This window comes from Zonotrichia leucophrys, chromosome 2 (genome assembly GCF_028769735.1).
Source record: "Zonotrichia leucophrys gambelii isolate GWCS_2022_RI chromosome 2, RI_Zleu_2.0, whole genome shotgun sequence".
Taxonomy (NCBI): domain Eukaryota; kingdom Metazoa; phylum Chordata; class Aves; order Passeriformes; family Passerellidae; genus Zonotrichia; species Zonotrichia leucophrys.
The window spans coordinates 50,021,697-50,041,116 of NC_088171.1; positions in this window are offsets into that span (position 1 = coordinate 50,021,697).

A 19,420-nucleotide genomic window follows, 5' to 3' on the forward strand; every position below is an offset into this window, starting at 1 on the left:
AAACTTTTTTTTGTCTTTGTTAATTTTTCAAAGCCTATCCTAATAGTGTTTCATAATGAAAACCAAGGGGACTAAGTTTTCTGTCTTTTGTATAATTTGATTCCCTTAAATTTGCTAATTCTGCTGAATTCTTCCAGGGACTGCCTCACTATTTACCACGCAGTGGAGGTCTGATACCTTCCCTACAGAGACAAGTAGCTTTGCCTTCTCCTTCAGGCTCTTCTTGCTCCTCCAAATTATTCTGATTGATATAGACCTCAATCCATGCTAATTATGCAGAGCTTCTCTTATAAAGTGCAGTTCCCATGGCAACAGCATTGGGCAAACAGGTGCGTGGAAAGCTGTGATATATTAAAAGACAGCTACCCTCTGCCTCTGCGATGAAGATTGCCATTCGCAGGGTTTATTTATAGCAGGTAGTAATTAATCCATGTGAATCTCATTTCATTGAGAAGAAAAAAATGAAAAGTGCACAGAATTATTAGCAAGAGTCCTAATTATCCTCGTACCATGGATTCTGGAAGTTTTGTCGCCATCGGATAATGCAAACATGGACTTGTTGAATTATCATTTGTGTGGAGATGTCAGTATTAGAAATGCTACACCATCGCCTGACAAACACCTTCTCATTCTTCCCCAGCAGAGCTGGAACTTGCATTAATGTTGGCATAGTAGAGCTGGAGAAACAAAATATAGACATTGCTCTGACAAAAAAAAAAAAAAAAAAAAGATTTTGGCTTTTCTTGGGAGGCCATAACACTGAGGTAACTGGGAATCAAATATATGCTACAAGCATCCAAATCCTTTGCCAGGAATGACCAAGCAGGGTTTAGCTCTGGCACTAGCTCTCTCTGTGGCCTGAAGCAAATCTCTCCTCCTCTGCTCTGACAACCTTAGTACCTGTCTTTTTGGGACTAAAAGCAAATGGTCTGAAAACACTTCAAACATGAAAAATTGGACATTATGCTTCAAAGTAGGATAGGCTTTGCATTTAAAACAAAACTGCACATAGTAGATTCATCTCTGTCTCAGTCTCATGTTTCAGAGCTCCTTGAGTAACATAGGTAAGCTTAGGAAAGCAAAACTAAACTGGTCAGTCGTGATTCACACTGCAATGCAATATTAGTACAGGATGGATTTCTTGGATCTTAGCTATGTCTCAGTTCTTACTCCTTATTTTTCTTTTTCATGCCTGTGTGAATGATCAGAGTTGGCAGACAACATTTCAGATTTTAAAAAAAGACAATGATAGAAAATGAGCACTTGATCATCAAAATAGCCTTCCCAAAAAAAAAAAATCAATACATGTCTTAGATGAAAGCGTACAGTTTGGAGTTTAAGGTTGAGAAGGTGGAGAAAAGATCCCCAGTTGCTGTTTTGAACACCACTGGGAATATTTTTATAGAAAAATCTTTCAGCCTTTATTACTGCAAAACCTACATATTTTTCCACTGCTCTGGTTTTTGGGTGTTTTTCTAAAATAAGAAGCAACTGGGAAAGTTAAGTGACCAGCAGATATGGGTCAGATCATTCACAGACAGTACAGCCTGAGCTTCTCCTCAAGTCTCAGGGCATTCTCAAACCATCAGAATAACAGGACTACAGATGACAACAATTAGCAGGTGGAAGGCACTGAGAATGCCTTCCTCAGCCTTCCACTCCTAAGAACTTAAGGAGTACAACAGCCTGGGAATGTCTGGAGCTGCTGAGTGTTCTCCTTGCAAACACAAGCTCCAGAAAGCCAAAAGCCCAGGGGCAATGACTGAACACCCCTTGCAGCAGGACCTGCCAGTGCTCAGGATGATTTGCCACAACAGCACAGCACTACTGGGGCCATAAGGTCTGAATTTGACATAGTTTAGAGGGCTTCTTCCTGACTTGGATGGAGTCACTGCCTACTATGCTTTGAAGTTTATCGGCTCTGCTGTTGGAGACATTGCATATCATTTCAGGATTCATGCAAAGTGACCTAAGTCAAGATTTGATGTGACCTATAGTCCAAGGCAGCACCTTGTTCTTGCTTTATCAGATTCAGGTTAGAGTGTCACTGCCAGCAGCTAAACTTGTAATTCTAAGAAAAAGCAATAATCATGAAAGGGTAGCAATTATTCATTTCCTGAACAGACCCAGTTACATCAGAATATGAAAAATGAAAGCTGCATAGGTATGCACCTAACCTGCTGGGAAATCCTCCCGTGATAGAATTCTTCTCAGGAATATAAATATTTCACAGAAGTGGGTTACACATGTTTTGAAACCCAATATAAATCAGTCTGCTCTGATTCAGGCCTAGCCCAGGGGACAAGCACTACATGCTGCACTCTTGGAGAAGGCCCTACAAGGCTTCATGAGGTGGTGATGTTGACAAGTATGGGGCAGGAGAGAGGGTATAAATTTAGCTTTTGAGAGGCTTAATTGCATTTTCCTGATTCTTGTGCTAATTACTACATATTAGAGCACCAGTCTATCAGATTTGATGTATATATGTATTGAAATTCATTAGCCATGTATCCATTTTAACCTAAAAAACGCGAACCCAGAGCAATGCAGGCAAATTAATTATTCTTGCAAACCAGAGTAATTTTTGCAGCAAGGTCTGCTTGTTATGGCTTTCCAGCTGCTCAGGGATCTCTGCATCGTTCTCTAACAGATACAGCACCACCAGACCAGGGACAGCTGGAGAATGGGACACAGCAGCCACAGCTGCTGTTTACACCCAGGGTGCATCGGGGACTCAGAGCAGGCTGCAGATACCTTTTATACATGACTTGCATCAGTTAAATTTCTGCTAAAGTGGAAAATTGCAGCTGGAAACTCCAAGCAGACTTCAGCCCTATTTTTCTGTGTGAGCAGGAGAGAGAAGGTCGAGCATCTCAGCAGCCTCTCAGATCTTCTGGTTGTGGAAAGGCTCAACTCAGGCCAATTTTTTTGTTTTCTGCCTCAAGAGCCTAACCAAAGGTCCTAGGTCTGAACTCTCCTTTCTTTGACAAACCTTGTATTTTCCAGGGGTCTGTGGCAGAACATGGAGGCTGGCTTAGCACTGAAAGCCCACACCTACTGCATGTTAACATGCAACACCTTCATTTTATTAGTTACAACCATATTCTTGACTCATCCTTTAAAATGGCCTCTTGTACCACTAAGCCCATCAACAGCTTCCAGCAAGAAGGAAAGGAGGTTACTGGAGGCTTACAAAGAGTGCTCCAGTACATGCTTGCACCTTGGAAAAAGCTGTGTGGAGATCTCAGCTAAAAAGCACTCTTCGATAACCTTTCCAGGGTGCTCCCTACTCTTATGCCCATTAGACTTCACGATGTAATCGGGCTTGCAGTGAGGCTGCAGCCTCTCCCAGAAGTACCCATCTCTTACAGTCTGTTTGTATAGATCAACCTCAGTACAAGTTATGGTTAATAATAATGGATACTTCAGCCCTGATGGAGTTATGGTGATCTAAGGACAAAAATACAAAGTTTGAATGGAAAGAGGAAATTATTTTTTTTCTTTTTGTTGCTCTTTTTTATTTTTTTCTTAAGACCGAGAGACTAAGATAAATGGAAAAAGCAGACAGTTCCTTGTATGCCCAGGAGCTTGCCTACTTTGTCCATCCCATCCTACAAGTTAGTTTAATAAAAGATTGTACTTGCTTTGCCTAATAATTGTGTCTAATGTCAAGAGAGTTAAGGTCTCAGTTAAACTCTATTTGAGCAGGATTTTAAATTAAAGCATGCAAACTTAGCACTCTTTACTGTGAGAGATCCCTTGTGTCCTTAAAGCAATGTGGACTGCATGGGCCATAGAAATAATTTAGAAATAGCCACTAGATTTTTTTGTCTCCTGGCAAAGCTGGAAATATTAAAAAGCCATGAATGGCTTCTGCTAAGTCATCTTCTTTTCACATCAAGCAAATGCAATTGTCCACTTTGAATGCTTTTCCAAGGTCTCCACTCTGAGAAAACAGCAAATTGTTCTAACCTAAGGAGACTCTAGTGACGCCTTACAGCAAATTCACATTCTGCTCATGATTTATATGTTGCCTTTTTATAGGTCCTGTCATGTTACCGTATCCAGAGGACAACAGGAAAATTCTCTTTTCCACTTATGCTGATTCCAAAGGTCTGACTGCTCATAGAAACACTCACGTATATAATGCTGGATAACAAATTGTCACAGACTGATTGGCACAGTGACAGAAAAATAGGTAGTAAAGAAAAAAACTGAACCACTTCAATAGTCCACCATCAAGGTGCCTGTGTATGGCTGTAAAATGAGCTAGAACAGCATTCTAACTAAATGCTTAGATCTCCCAGACTGCGGAAAATTTGTTATAAACATCCAGCAAACCTCTGGAGAGGTAAGGGAGAAGTAAGAGTCTTGTCAATGGCATTAACGTAATACAAGAAACTGTGTTTATGAAAATATTTAGAGTCTGTGTGATTGTCTATACACTTAATTCTCTAGCTTATTTCATGCTAACTTCATCATTCAGCCAAGCCTGCAAAGAGTTTCTCTCCACTTCCTGCAGAACATTTAGAAGAAAGGTTCATTTTATTCCTCTCTTACCCCCAGTCTCAGAAGGGATCTTCTCCTTTATTCAGAGAACACACCAACTTCATGGCCTTTGTCAAAACTGCCATCTTTTTATCTGGGAAAAAGCATACCAGGATGTATCTGGGGCCAGGCATTAGTGACACCTAGGTGACCGTGGAGTTTGTTGTCCATGACACCAGCCTGTTGACCCCCAGATGAGATCTGGTACCACAGCAGTGCTTTTCCTCTTCCAGAGCTTCAAAGCAAGCAGCAAAACAGCAAAACCCTTGGTGAGGAGACAGAGGTGTTGTCAAATACAGACTCTGAATGTATGCAGAGACAGCAGGAAAGTTGCCTATCTAAAATGCTTTATAGGCTTGTTTTTTGATAAGCCTCATCCTCCACCTGCCTTTTAGATCACTGCAAAGCACAGCCAGCTGTTGTTCCAGCATTCCTGGGGTCTGGAGGCAGCTCTTTTTGAAAAGGACAGATGCTCATCAGGAGGATCTTTGCCCCACTTGGAAATTTTTACCCAAATAGTATCTATGTGCCATGCACCCTGAACAACCTAAGCTATGCTAGTTCACACAAAGAAAGAGGAGAGAAAATAGGACTGATTCAAATTTCAATACAGTATTTGCAACCACAAAGACCTGCTGGTCCTAAAAGAAATAACTAACAGAAAAAAATAAGTGCACAAATATCTCACAAGCTATAATTATCAAAAAGTGAAAAATTAAATATCCTGAAAATTTATGAAGTGAGAGACTGTATTTACCTTTTTTTTTCATGTTGACACACCATATACTTCAAGAAAAGAGCTGAGAATTCTTGTGTGATTTAGGCCCATCATGTTAATTATAATTGGTCTGTCAAAAATTTAAAAATGCCTAAGTGATAGGTTTTGAAAAGATATCAACAGCAGGGCACTAAGCATAGTTTTGCAAAGCTGAGAAAACAAGCTCTAATAAAGGGGAACTTGTTCACTCCATAAAATCAGTTCCAATCCCCAGAGCTCCCACCTGAGCTCAGCACAGTGTGTGAAGGAAAGGCAATAACCTCCAACCAAAAAATCTGTCCAGTTTTTTGAGCACTTTCTGTATCAATTTCCAGGAAATATAGGGGTACCTTCTTTCCACTATTCAAATAAATTTATCAGAGAGGAGGCCTCCTTAAATATGCACATAATTCCAAATGCATTCAAACTCCAGCACTAGCTCTTTTTATTCTGTATTTCAGATAAAACCTCTATTAGTATGGAATTGCAGCAGTACAGTGATGGCAAAAACACTATAGCAATATTATTATAATCACTCAAACAAGAATTGCAAAGCTAAGGAAATTCCAATTTCAGTTTAAATTATAAAGAAATTCAAGCAAAATATGATGCATGGAAATTTTTTATGAAGTCACACAATACAATTTCTTCCTCCTTGAAAGGTGTAATGATACCATTCAGAGTGCTGTATAATTAAAGTCCCACTAATTTTCAAAACACCTGACAGTGAAGGGGTTGTTTGTTTTGCAGGACTTTATGGGAGATGAGAAATGCTGCCTTTTTATTTTCCTTTTTTTTTAAATTCCTTATGCAATTAGTCAAAACTAAAACTTGAGATATTTCCGGGATTTTTGAGTATTTAGGTCTGTTTCACATTTGGCTGCGTCTGGATTTTCACCATTTTGGGTGCTTTGCTCTGGATGTTACAGTCTCCTAAAGGCATTTGTTGGCATTCAGAACCAACATTAACTGCTAGTTTATTACTTTTACAAAACAAATCTTTTTTGTACATGCTTTCCTTCCTGCGCCAGAAGAGTGTGAGATGACACCTTTCCATGCAAGGGCAGCAGCCCACAGCCAGCCAAATTCCAGCCTCAACTGCACAGGGAACAGAGAGCAGCAGCCCCAGCAGCACCCAAACCAACCCACCCAAGCCCAGCAGATGCAGAAGGGGGGCACCTCCACCCCCAACCACTTATGAACTCTGTGTTTAAAGGCAATAGAAGCAAAACACAACATCAAGCTCTCATTAATATACAGCAGAGTGAGGATCCCTTGCTTGCTGTGCAGTACATCTGTTCTGCCAGAGAGTCTGCAGAGAGAGCACACCATTGCTGGGATCACTCGACATAAAGCCACTGGCTGCCATGGGACACTGACTATCCATAGTGACCCCTTTTCACTCATTTTAGCTCATGAGCCACTTGATTTATTCCTGCACTCCATGGAAACCCAGTTCTACATTCAGCCAGCATTTTGGGGAGATCTCTTGCATATTTCATACGCAACAAGCACTAGTTCAGAACTCAGCCTTAACAGCAGAGTCTAGCTGCTGCCTCACTTCACTGCAGGCATAACATCACCCAAGTGCCTTTCAAACCCAAACTTCTCTAGCTTGCATTCCTGACCTGTTCCCCCTCAGTTCTGACCTCATCCAAAATAGTTCCCCTTAGCCACAGAATATTCATTTCTCACTTTATCCTGTTCAGTTGGATATGTTTTGCATGCTGTTACTGTGGCTTAGCCTCATCTTCTGTCACCACTCCTCTCCCCCTCCCTATATATTTTTTTTAGATCATTGTCATATTGCCAGCATTAAGGAAATATTTTGGATATGGAATAAATTCTTGCACTGGCCTGTGCTAACATGTACCTTGTCAAGACAAAACTACCAGAACTGCTCTTTGGGGGTAAATTTGGTTCCTTAATCCCCATTCTTTCATCATTTTCCTCAGTATACACTCCTGGCAGGGAGCAGCTCCAAGCGGGGACAGGAGATTAGCTGCCTCAAATACTGCCTTCAATTCCTTGGAGTTTTGATTGTTGAGAAATAAATAAAACCTGAAATAACCAACAGGGGGAAACCTGTTCTTACTTGCCCTACTCTGTTTTTGGGATCTCTGTTTGAATACCCCAGAAATGTACATACAAGTTCTTTTCAGAAGTGTGTATATTTCCATTAAATCTACTTAGAAGCTTTTCCAGATAAATCTTCCACAGAGAATGAACTTGAAGAACAAGCATTTCCATTTCCTTCCTCACCTCATTAATTAATGTGGGACTATTGGCTGACTCCCACATACAGATCTGCTGCTGAGCCAGTTTCTCCAGGCGGTTCTGCATATCGAGGCTACTGCCACACATTACCAAATGCTTTCCACTTGTCTAGATTTTTTTCTAATCACTGACAGAGGGAGAAGAGTATCCTAAATTGACCTTCTCCCCAATTTGAGTCGCTCACTTCAGTGGCCAACACCTACACAGCCCAAGAAGACTTTTTACATAGAGTAGTAAAAACAAAAGTTCACATCCTCATTCCTCTGCATTCAAAGTGTTCAAGAATTGAGACCTTGGATTAACTTTTTTACAACCTATCTACAATCTTAAAGCATCTCTAGTACCCTCAAACAAGAATACTTTATGGAGGAAAGTAGATTTCTAAATAGTTTTCCTCTACCCCACTTGTCTCAGATACCTTGTTTATCTAAAAGCCTGATATTGGAGAAATAGAATCTTTTTCCCCTCAAAACACTCCTCATCCTCTTCCTTGTCCTATGTTTCCTTCTTTTCATGTTCTCAGAGGCGCAGCAGACAAAAAAATTTAGAGTCAGTAATAAGTTTTCGTATAAAGGCAGCTTTGGTTATCTCAGAATTGTTTCTAAATTCAAAACTTAAACATTTTTTGCAGGACCATTCCATTTTCTCCAACAGTCAGGGAAAACTCTCAGAGGTCAGGGAGTCAGATTGGAGTCTCTGTTCTGACCTTAGGGGATTTAATCCATGTCTCTGTCCCCAGCCATGCCCTGCCACAGTGCCTGATCAACCTTGACCAGTCAAGCCCAGTGGGTGCGTGCACCAGTCACCCTGCAGGCAGCTATCTGCTGATCTTCACATATTCTGCCTGAATAGTGGTGGTACCACCAGGAGGAAAAATCCCCTGCTTGCTCAAATCGTGTTTCACACAGAAATGTGCTCTTTTGTTTGGGACAAGAAAGTCCAACTAGTTTGGATTCTTTCCTTTTTTTACGGGATATTGAGTGTTCTTAAAATTAAGGAGTAAAATAATTTAGTTCATGTTACAATGTAACTGAAACGTTTTAGGTGGAAATAATCCATGTTAATGAGCATAATCTCATATTCCTAATAAGGGAAATTAACATTTTAGGCAATTGTTACCTCTCACTCTATAGAGGAGAGCTTTGCAGCAGCAATGGACTGTCAGGTACAATACACATGTTCAGCTAGAGCCTCAGAGGACATCTGTTTGCAGACTTTGCATACTTTGGGGGGGACTGAGGTTTTAGTAAAAGTGAGCAAGCCTCTATGTTTGCAGATACCTGATTTGAACTACGACTTTGATACTTACTGTTTCACTAGAGTCAAGTGGGCCTAAAAAATGCCTATCCAGTTAATATTAAAAAGAAATAAACACATTAACAAGCCTATTTTCCATAAAGTTCAGAACTGGAAAAATATTCGGTTTATGTTGCATAAATCTCCAGCTAGAAATTAAAATATCTGGACTTGGTTTAATTACATCTTAATGTGATCCCCAATAGGACTCAGTAACCTATAGGGTTTAATAACCTCAGCTCATTTAATGTCCTCTCATTACATTAGTGTGACAAACCAAGAGCGAGGTTTAAGAACCTAAAACTGCGTGCTTCCTCCTGGGTTTTCCCATATGCTCACCATCTTTAGCTCAGGCTCCCAGAATGCTCCTGCCAAGTCTTGTAATATGTTCCTAGCAGAACGGGAAAAATATCATCTTCCACTCAAATTTATATACCTAGTCTTTGTAGGGGAGGGGGGAAATTAATACTACAAAGCAATACTCTGGGTGTCTACAAAGATTCATCCTTATCTCTGGAAGAAAAGCTAATCAGAACTCCTCATCTGGACTCAGCAATGGGTCAGAAAATGTGATGGGGCTGACACCTGAGGCTGAGATGTTTTGTGATATGAATAGCAGTCTAAATAGAGACCACTTCAAAAGCTGACACTAAATAATCAGGCAGTTGAAAGAGCCTTCAGAGGTCACATAACCTGACCCCTGCTCCAAGCAGTGCTAATCTGCTCTAGGTTTACAGCAAAAGGCACATTTGACCAAACACTGGGGCAGCCACCCCCTTCCTACAGGTTACGTAAACTCAGAAGTTCTAATTTTCCCATGTCACTTTTAGTACAAGTACAGCATTTTAAAACACATGGGGAGTTGACACTCAAAACCATGAACTGTGCTGTCTGGGCTTGCAGAAGAGCCCAGCCCTTTGGAAGGGCAGAGCTAGAGGCTGGTAAGAGAAGGCACCCTGCTGTAGGAGCCACTCTCCACTGACACAGCAGGTGGGATGCACACCACCAAACCTCAGTGTCTGAAGACTGCCACAGCCACCCATTATCCCTCTAAAATCAGTGGAAAGAAATAAGCCTCTCAGGCATGGTTTATCTGACCTATTTTGGTGCTGCTTTAGGAAAGCAGGAATTACACTCCAGGATCTGTTGACTGTCCTGATTTGATCTCCACCAACTGAAAGGGAAACTCAGTTGTAGGCAGATGAATCCTGCTTTTACTCACTGCAGACTTTTTGAGCTAGAAATAATGTGCATATGTGAACAAAGCAAGGCCAGACTGTACATTTCAAAGCAAGTACTACCAAAGGGAGGCTGGAAAGGGATGGGAATAGATAAAGCTTTATTCTACAGAGGAAAAAAAAAAATATATATATATATATATATCTCCCTGTCCAAAAGACTATCTAAAGAGCAAATATTTCTCAGAGATTCTTCCAAGTGCAATTTCTGCATCATCAAGAAGCATCTGCCCCCTTCAGCAGCAAGCATAAATGCAGATTGGGATTCCACCAGCTTGGCCACTCATGGGAATTAACCAAGATCCCTCTGCTTTTGCCCTGCTCAATACTTCCAGGAAAAACACAGCAACACATGTTCCTTAATTGTTTTGCTATAACGTTAAAAGTAAAGTTAATTCTTATGGGCCAGAAATGGTGTGGCTAGGAGGGCCTTTTCTCCATTAATTAATACCACTCAGTACAGGGCTAAGTCCCAATGTGGCCACACTCACCCAAAAGTGTAGCTGCCTTCATGTACCACTATGGAAGAATCCTGATGAAATTTCCAAACTGTATTTAATCACAAACTGTTTGAAACAAAAAGATCACAATTCTTTTGATTCCCACCTACAAAACACTGAAAACTAGTGCTAAATTAGTGAAACAACCCAGAAGTTAATGAACTGAGTGCTAACATAGCCATTTTCTGGTGACTGTGTTTTTTCCCCTGATCTTTTTAACTGTACCTGCAAAAATAACCATAGGGAGAAGGACCTTGTTATACTTCAAGGCCTGAAAAAACTTTAGAATTGACCAACTTCTCCACTGGGAAATCAGAAAAGCATGCAAATTGGAAATCTCAATGGTAAGAGAAGGTTTACTCAGAACAGCACAGAGGGTATTCCCTAAGCAAAAGCTTCTGACTTTCAGGAGCTGTCGTTATGCCTGGTCAGGCTGTGAACAAAGGAAACTGCTAATCCCAGGTATTAGCAACACACAGAATGCTTATACCCAACTACATAACACAGCTAATAATGCTACGCTCTGTTTAGGACCACAAAGGCAAGGTTACCAAAAAAGCCTAGAGCTGAACAGCCCCCAAACTTTAAGGCTAAAAACTGGCATTTGAAGACTCATTCCTTACTCTAATAAAATGAAAGTGAAAAACTCCAGGTCCAGATAGCTCAGATCTGATATAGGTTTAATGAAGACTGGAATTTAACATCTCTGACATATGGTTAATTTAACAAAATCAGAGGTGAAACATACATATCTGGGAATCTACCCAAAGGAGTTACTGCATGAAATTACTCTGCCCTATGTCATAAACCAGAAAAGACAAACTCCTGATAATGGAAAGGCCCAGATAAGAAACAAATGTTTCTTGGGTGCTATTGGAGTCATTTATGTATATAAAGCAGGTCAAATACACTGCTGAATTATAACCATATCTTGTAAAAGATAAAAAATAAAAAAGAAATTCCTCAACTGTGCAAAAATGAGCTACTGCTTGGGCTAACAAATGAACATTTATATGTGCAGCAATAACATCTGATTTATGTTGTTGTCAAGTTCTCTTTAATTCAGGAGAATTTGATAATCTCATCAGATCTTGCTGCTGTGGCAACAATCCTTAGACACTAATCCATACATCTGCTACTGGGGGAAAAACAGTGGTCACACCATCCCTAAAAGATGCAGTTGATATATTCCCTACCAGATCTGATTTCAAGAAGTCTAAATTTTAAAGAGGAGCTGTTTTGTGTTTCAATTAAGAAAAAATTTGGGTCAAACAATCAATACACTTGCTCCTGAGGAATTACATTCTCAGCACATACTTTTTAATGTATCCACAAATTGCATTTTGTGCTCCTTGCTAAGCTGTTGTGTGCATGTAGAAGGCAGCTGTGGGCCCATGCCTTGTGGGACACCACAAGCACCATCTCCACCACACTTAGGAGCACTGCACACGGGCAAGTGTCCCTACAAAACATCTTAATGCTTATATACCAGTATGACAACCTATTACACCTCCCAGTGTTTCATCCTGATCTCTTTTCCTCTCCTATTTACCCATACTGAGGGCATAATAGTCCTTACATTATTGCTTTAAAGTAGATAATAAATGCATCACTTTGGGATTCCCCACAGGTTCTCTTCTTGTACCTGAGCCCTTAGGAGCAGCAAATACCCTTTCAAACCTCCATAAAAGAATAGAATGGTACAAGAGTGAGAGCAGGGATAGTTTTGGAGGACAACAAAACACATCTTTTACTTGGGCATCAAGCACATTACAACACAATTTACATTTAGGGCTCTCTCTTTAATGGCTCTGTGAGTAAACAAACTGCAGCCAAATACAATTTAAAAGTTGCATCAGCCTCTTGAAAGTCTGTCTAAAAAAGTTTTGTTAATTTATATAGCCTACATCAGAGCATTTAAAATGCAAGAAGCATATGACTCTAGACAGAAGTATACAATGGCTTAATTCAACACAAAGCAGAGCAGGTAGTTGTCATTCTTGTAGTTGCAAGAACAATTAACCTTATAGGACAATGACATTAAACTAGTAATAAAGCTGCTTCAACATCAAGTTCCCATATTAGACTTCAGTAAAGTTTTATTTTCTGAAGTTACTTTTTGTTTAACCATGCTGCATTTCTGGAGATAGGAGCAACAGTTAAACTAGGCAACTTAACCTGTTTGTTAAATGACCAAGTAAAATCAAAGTATTTTCATTAAAAAGAATTATTGTTCTGAAGTTGTGATCTTTGACATGTGTTGTTCACCTTGCTCCTCCTGAGATAAACTCTTACAATCTTTTTGTGGGTATTCTTAATACAACATTAACACCAATACAGAGCAGACTCCTCCTCAGCTGTCCATGACTTGCCAGAAAGCACAGAATTCACTGAAACTTTCAGAGTCTGCTCACAAGTGACAAAAGTCAAATTTCAAATCTTCAAGCCCTTAAAATTTCCTAACCACTCAGAATAGTTTTGCATGTCCTAAGCATTAAGGACTTCTGGTTTTCATTTCCTTGTGACTTTCTTATCTTGTACATTTACTGGGACAGGTTGAGCTGTCATCAACAAAATGAGATAAGAGGCTTACGGCATTACTGGTACCTGGAGCATCCCTCTCAGGTGACAGGGCATTGTGCTGAAGTTAGTTAAATTAGGCCATGAAAAGGCACTTAGGTGGACATATTTTGCCCTGTTAAATCTATGCAAATGTTTTTTACCTGAGAGGACCCCGAGACTAAATGGGAGTTCATGCAATTTTTCTTTTGATTCTGCCCACACCTCATTATAGAGAAATGAGTAGGGCATTGATAGAGAGACATGCTGCTTTTGAATGATGACTTCAGGGATCCTTGTCTCTTTCCCACTCCCTCTGTTCATTGCAACATTGTCAAGCTTAATTTAATCCACTTTAAAACTATAGGAACAACTGTCTTTGTTGTAAAGCACAACAAGGGTGCCCCTTTCAAGGACCACACCAGGCTCATAGCTCAATCTTCAATGGGAGATCAAAAGATATGTGCTGAAAATAAACCAGAACAAACCTTTTCATTCTGAGTGGCCACATAAAATTACAAGTGGTTTTGGTTAACAAATTATTGACTTGCCTGGAAATACATATACAGAAATTACAAATTAATACTACTGTTTGGTCAAATAATAGACCCTATTAAGAATATTTATCCTGACTCCACATGAATTTCCTCTTCCATAAAGAATCTATATGCACTACACTAACAATAATCAGGGCTACTCTGGTCAACAATATTAAGCTGTTCAACAATAATAAGATGTAAAGCACAAAGAGCATTTTCCCTGCATGACTTGTATTTTAAGAACTGTATTTTTCTGGCTGTGAAGGCTGAATCTCTTTGGATAGTTCAGAGAGATAACACACTGCATTCTACAGTCATAAATATTTGTTAAACAGAAGATAAAAGAAAATGGCATTAGGAGAAAGAACCCATCACTCTTTTGCAATATAGCTGTGGAAGTCACTCACAGCAAATAATCCAGCAGAGAAAACGGAAACTCTAATTTCATGTTACCTAATCCATGTGATACTTTCAGACAGGCAGACCTGCTGTGGACATTGTACAGCCTAACAAACTTTTGCTTTGATGCAACTTTACTTTGTGCCAGCCTTTTTCTAGCACCAGGGCTTCACAAATAAAAGCATTTGTTACCAGCTGAGCAAACACCTACATACACACAAACAGAAGAAAAGCAGTCCTGATCCAGACAGAAAGTTTTTAGAATTTGGCCACTAAATTTGCAACTCACAGTCAGAGTCCAGCACTGAAATTTCCTGTGCAGTGCAAACAGCTTCCCTGAGGGAGGCATACCAAGGGCAGGTGGGATATTTACCATCAGTCAATAGCACGCTCTTAAAAGGGAGATACAAATGAAATCACTCAAAATTTATGTTACCAACTAAAAACTGTCCTAATTCTTCTCCATCATCCTTATCCTCAAGGTTTTACAACAACCTGAAGCACTAAAACATCTGCATGCAATTCTCCTGTATTGCCTCTTCCATGATCCTTTGATGCTTACTAGCTGCTGAGTTAGCCACAGTGTACTTCATCTACTTTCCCCCAGATATCATGCTGAAGTTAAGGACTCAACTTTCTAATTACTTGGGGTTTAAGGTCATTTGGGGTTTGTGTTTTATTTACAGCAACTGCCTGTCGTTTTCTAACTGGTCATCTAATACAAGTGTCATGAAAGGTACTATGCAGAGTTATGACTGTATTTTGAAGAGATTACCTAAAAAGTGGGCTTTGCTTAGGACATTCATTGCTCTACTACCTGCAAGCTTGATTAGAAGATAATGCAGTAGGAAAAGCTTCAATCACAAAAAATGAAGTATACAAGCACACCATTTTGTTTTCACAATGGATATACCTCTCTCAGAACATGTATTTCATCACCATATGGAAGCAAACAAGCACAAGCACCAAGGGACATCAGATTTTGTCAATTGTAAGCTAGACAAAGATGCACAGAGAACACTCTTGTACAAAAGCAAACAAATAAGCAAAGGGCAAAGACCACAGATTTCAATAACAAAGTTAATGTGATTTTATGTGTCCTCTCTATGAACTCTGGGCAGTGGTGGGCGTGCTTGTGTGTGTCTTCCAGAGCACAGGATGCATCAGTCAGAGAAGGTCACAGGCCCAAATGCTGACAGCCACACAGCATGGGAAGCACACAGCCAAGACTGACACTCTTCCTCAGGCATAAAGGACCCAGAAGTCTCAGTACTAACAACCACTGGGGTCCTATGAAAATGAAATTGTCCAGCGTAGGCACAGCCTGGAAAACAAATCAAGTATTTACATCTCTGTTCAGAACAGCAGCCAGAAATGTCTTTCTTTATAAAGTGTGCATTACATGACTTTCAAATGTCATAGTTCTCTTTTCAGAGAAAAACCTGAACTAATCAAATCTCCATTCCTGTTTGTTCTTCAACACAGATTTCATTTCATTAGTTGACCAAGGCTTCTTGATGTTTAATATTAATTAAATCTTCCACTCTTTATCTACCTGTTGCACCAGAGTTTTCAACAGATCTTCCTCAGGGCCTCACAAAGGCCAGAATCCACCTCTGAACAGAAGCTATACATCTTATGAAAAGGGAGAGGTTATTCTTTGTACATGCCATATCTGAACTGCAGCCTCTGGGTATGGTTACAAGGCTCACCTGCTCCCTTTAAGTCACAATCTTGTTAAAAACACAAAACAGGAAATGGCTGAAATGTGTTGTAATAATCTGACAGCTCCTGTTTCATAGGAAGAAAAGGGATGCATTCAATGCATATGAATTCCTATTGAATCGTTAAATGAAGACCTGCTCTCAGGGAGTCAGGAGGTCTCAGCTCATCCAAAAGCTGTGCCTTCCTCTTCCTCACTAGCAAGTATCAGTGAGCTCTTTTCTCTCAGGTCTGTAAATCACTATTATGCTATTACTCACACCAGCTTAGGTCCTCTTTTTACACCTGGTAAAGCAGCAGACCCTTACAGGTCACATTTAGCACTTCTTCTCTAGCCTTGATTAATGCAACTGGGTGCTGCCTGCCTGTAAAACACTTTCAGACCCAAGGCTTCCACTTCTTTTCCTATTTAAGAGATACTGATGCACACACTTTTGTGCTCCTAAATTGCCTGCAGTCACCAGCAACTCAGCTCTCCTGTGTAACTCTGCACAGAGGGCAGCAGGCAGTGAGTGCTCCAGCAGTCAGAGCTATATGGGATACCTGTGAGCTCCTTCTCAACACCCAATCTGCTTCTCAGCTAACTCTGAGTGCTGCTGTCCACAACAGGTTCCACACCTACCCCACATGCTCTGGGAAAAGGCATAAAGCTGTAGGCACCATTTTACTGAGAAACAGGAAAATAGAGCCTTGCTTGTGGGCTTGCACACAGTTTTCACCCCCAGGAGAAACAAGGATGTAACTAATCTAAGGCTTTGCAAACTTTTGCTGAAAGGCAGGAAGCTGCTTGGTTCAAAACATGGACAACCTCAATTGTCCCTGTGCACAGAGAAGGAGGTCGGGTAATATCACTTTTCTATCAGCAAATGCAAAAGGAGACACTTCAGGGGAATTGCTCCCAGACCCCTTCATGCCCACAGCATACAGCTAAGCACATGAAATTGCATCTTTACTTGAATGTGGATTCCAGGCTTCTGCTTTCAATATTTCTAGACTGGGTGTAAGCCACTGCTGATCAATTTTTCTCAGGGCTTGTCTCCTGATCTGCTCCATACAAGTCTTTCACATGGCAGCTGAGCTCTTTCAGTTCCAGATATAGCCTTGGATATGTTTAGCTGGTGGGGGCTCTAAATCATTCCCAGATGTCAGCAAAGATAATAAGTGCTCAAAACAGAGGTTTGTCTTTGTGTCCACATGGCTGACTCTTTTCTGGCCAGAGACCACCAGATTGCTTTAGTAGTATAAGTATTTTATAGTTGGAGTGCCATAATACTGGCTTTGCTTCCCTCTACACAGGCTTCAATAATGCCACGGAGTAGAAATGCAAATCAATTTATTCTGTATTCATCAGAGATCAGTGCCTCAGGACAGGCACTAGGAGTTCTGTTAGGGGAAGGGCAGACATGAAATAGCAGGACAGAAGACGAATTCTTGACAATGCATCAAGATAAATCTAGTCTTTACACCAGGCTTGTGTGCTGTCTGCCTCTGAGGCATAACATTTCCAGTTGAGATTTATTTGGAAATCATACTCTATGGTTACAGATCTCACATTTCTACATAAGAAATGTGAGATATGGTCTTAAATATTGCTTTAACTGGTGCATAATATTGCTTTTTCTGGTCTTAAATATTGCTTTAACTAGTGGTGGTAGTCCTTTTTTGATCTTAAATTCATAGCTAAGAGTTAAAAAGTGAGTGAAAGGCCACTTCTGAAGAACAGAACTCAGTGTTCTTATGAAAAGTAGTTTTCTGGCTCTCACTAATGCACCCTTCAGCCTTAGAAAATTAAGCTGATGGGCTCTTCCCCTTCTTCAGAAAAGTTAGACAGAGATATCATCCAGAGTCTGCAAAAAGCAGCTTCAAAGAAATCTGCTCTGCCAAATAATAGAAAAAAAGTGATGCTGACTGATGGATGAGAATCAGTTAAACTGATTTCTGGGACACATTATGCATTAATAAATCTGAGACTCTGTTCATTGAAAGAAGTGTAGGAGGCAACATTAAAAACTTTTCAGGGAATACGGGAAAAAATTAAACATATTTCAAAAGAACCTACAGGACTATTAGTACTAAGATCTTTTTATGAACACTAATTCTCAGCACTTACAAGAAAGCAGACATCTCCACAGGAACTCCTGCAAGTTATTTTTTGTTTTAGAAGACACTGCTGCTTTTCATTGCCCTTAACAACCCCGTGGTATTGCTGAAGCTCCCTGTGCCGCCCACAGCAATGGTATTAAGTGCCAACACTGCTCATCAATTATAACTACCAAAAAAATTAGTGCTCCTGTTTAGAAAGAACAGAGTTCCAAGGACTGAGAGAATGTCTGCACTGCAAGTGAACACACAAGCCTCAGTCTAGGGGTCCAGAGAGGTGCACACCTCAATGTGAGCAAAAAGAGGTCTGGAGGTCTGAGGACTCAGCCGTGCAGATCACATCAATGCTCTCTCTGCCCTCTCAAGTGGCTGGATGGACAAATAAAGTTTAACAAGTCAGGGAGGAAAAAAAGCCTCTTCGTGTCAGAAAACCAATCCCTTGCCTGTCTCAGGTCTCCTACAGGGAGATGAGCTTAACCAGGTTGTTCTTCCTCAGTATCTTTACAGAGGTAGCATTCTAGGAAAAGACTCACATATGTAAAAACACAACACTCTTTGGGCTTTTCTGCACTCAGGCAAAAATTATTCATGCAGCAGCAATGTCTTTTATGCTTCCCCTTCAAACACAACAAAAAAAGATATGTTTCTTCAGACTCATTTACAGAGTGACCCTGCTGCTACTAACACACTAAAGGCACTGTTAGAGGTTAGAATGCAAAATGATTAAGACAGCCAGAGAGCAGATATATGCTGGGGAAGCAATGTTTCAGTTGATAATACAAGCCTGAGCTGAAGCCTGTGAACACAGAACATGCTGTTCTGTCAATAAACCCCTACCCTCCTCTCCTTCTCTGCTCTAGCTCAATTACAGACTGGCAGAATGGATGTTTCAAGGTGGAGCTGGCCTATACATCACTAAGTTCAAGCAGTCAAGCTTAGGTTCAGCCACAAAAACCTCCATGTTTTCAGTAAATTGGAACAAGCTGAAGACAGAAAGCGTCCTGCATTTTCTGTCATTGCAATGTAGCTGAGTGACAAAGAAATCCTCATTTAGGCAGCTCCAGATGCCAGGCTACTTGCAGCAGTGGACAGGTTACTCCACAAAGAAATACAAACTCATTAAAACTACCTCTGTTTCAAAAAACATCACTATGCATTTTAACAGAGCTGGTTTTGTTGTACATTCATCCTATAGCCCATAGAAGATGCATTTCCTAGGAATGTAGACATTAGGCAGCATTTTTGAGATGAAGGGCATGCTCTTCTACAGCTACATACTCACATAAAAACACAATCTGGGACAACTAAACAGGAAATTAAGAAATAACTTGTAGGCTTTATAAATAATTTAAAAGAGAATGTTCCAAAGTTTAGATGTGTCATAAAAGCTAACTTTAAAAGGTGAAGAAATTATTTCAATTAAACAGAACAAATGTCAGCAAGGAATGTCTAAGCATTTTAATGAATTCATCTGTAATACTATGG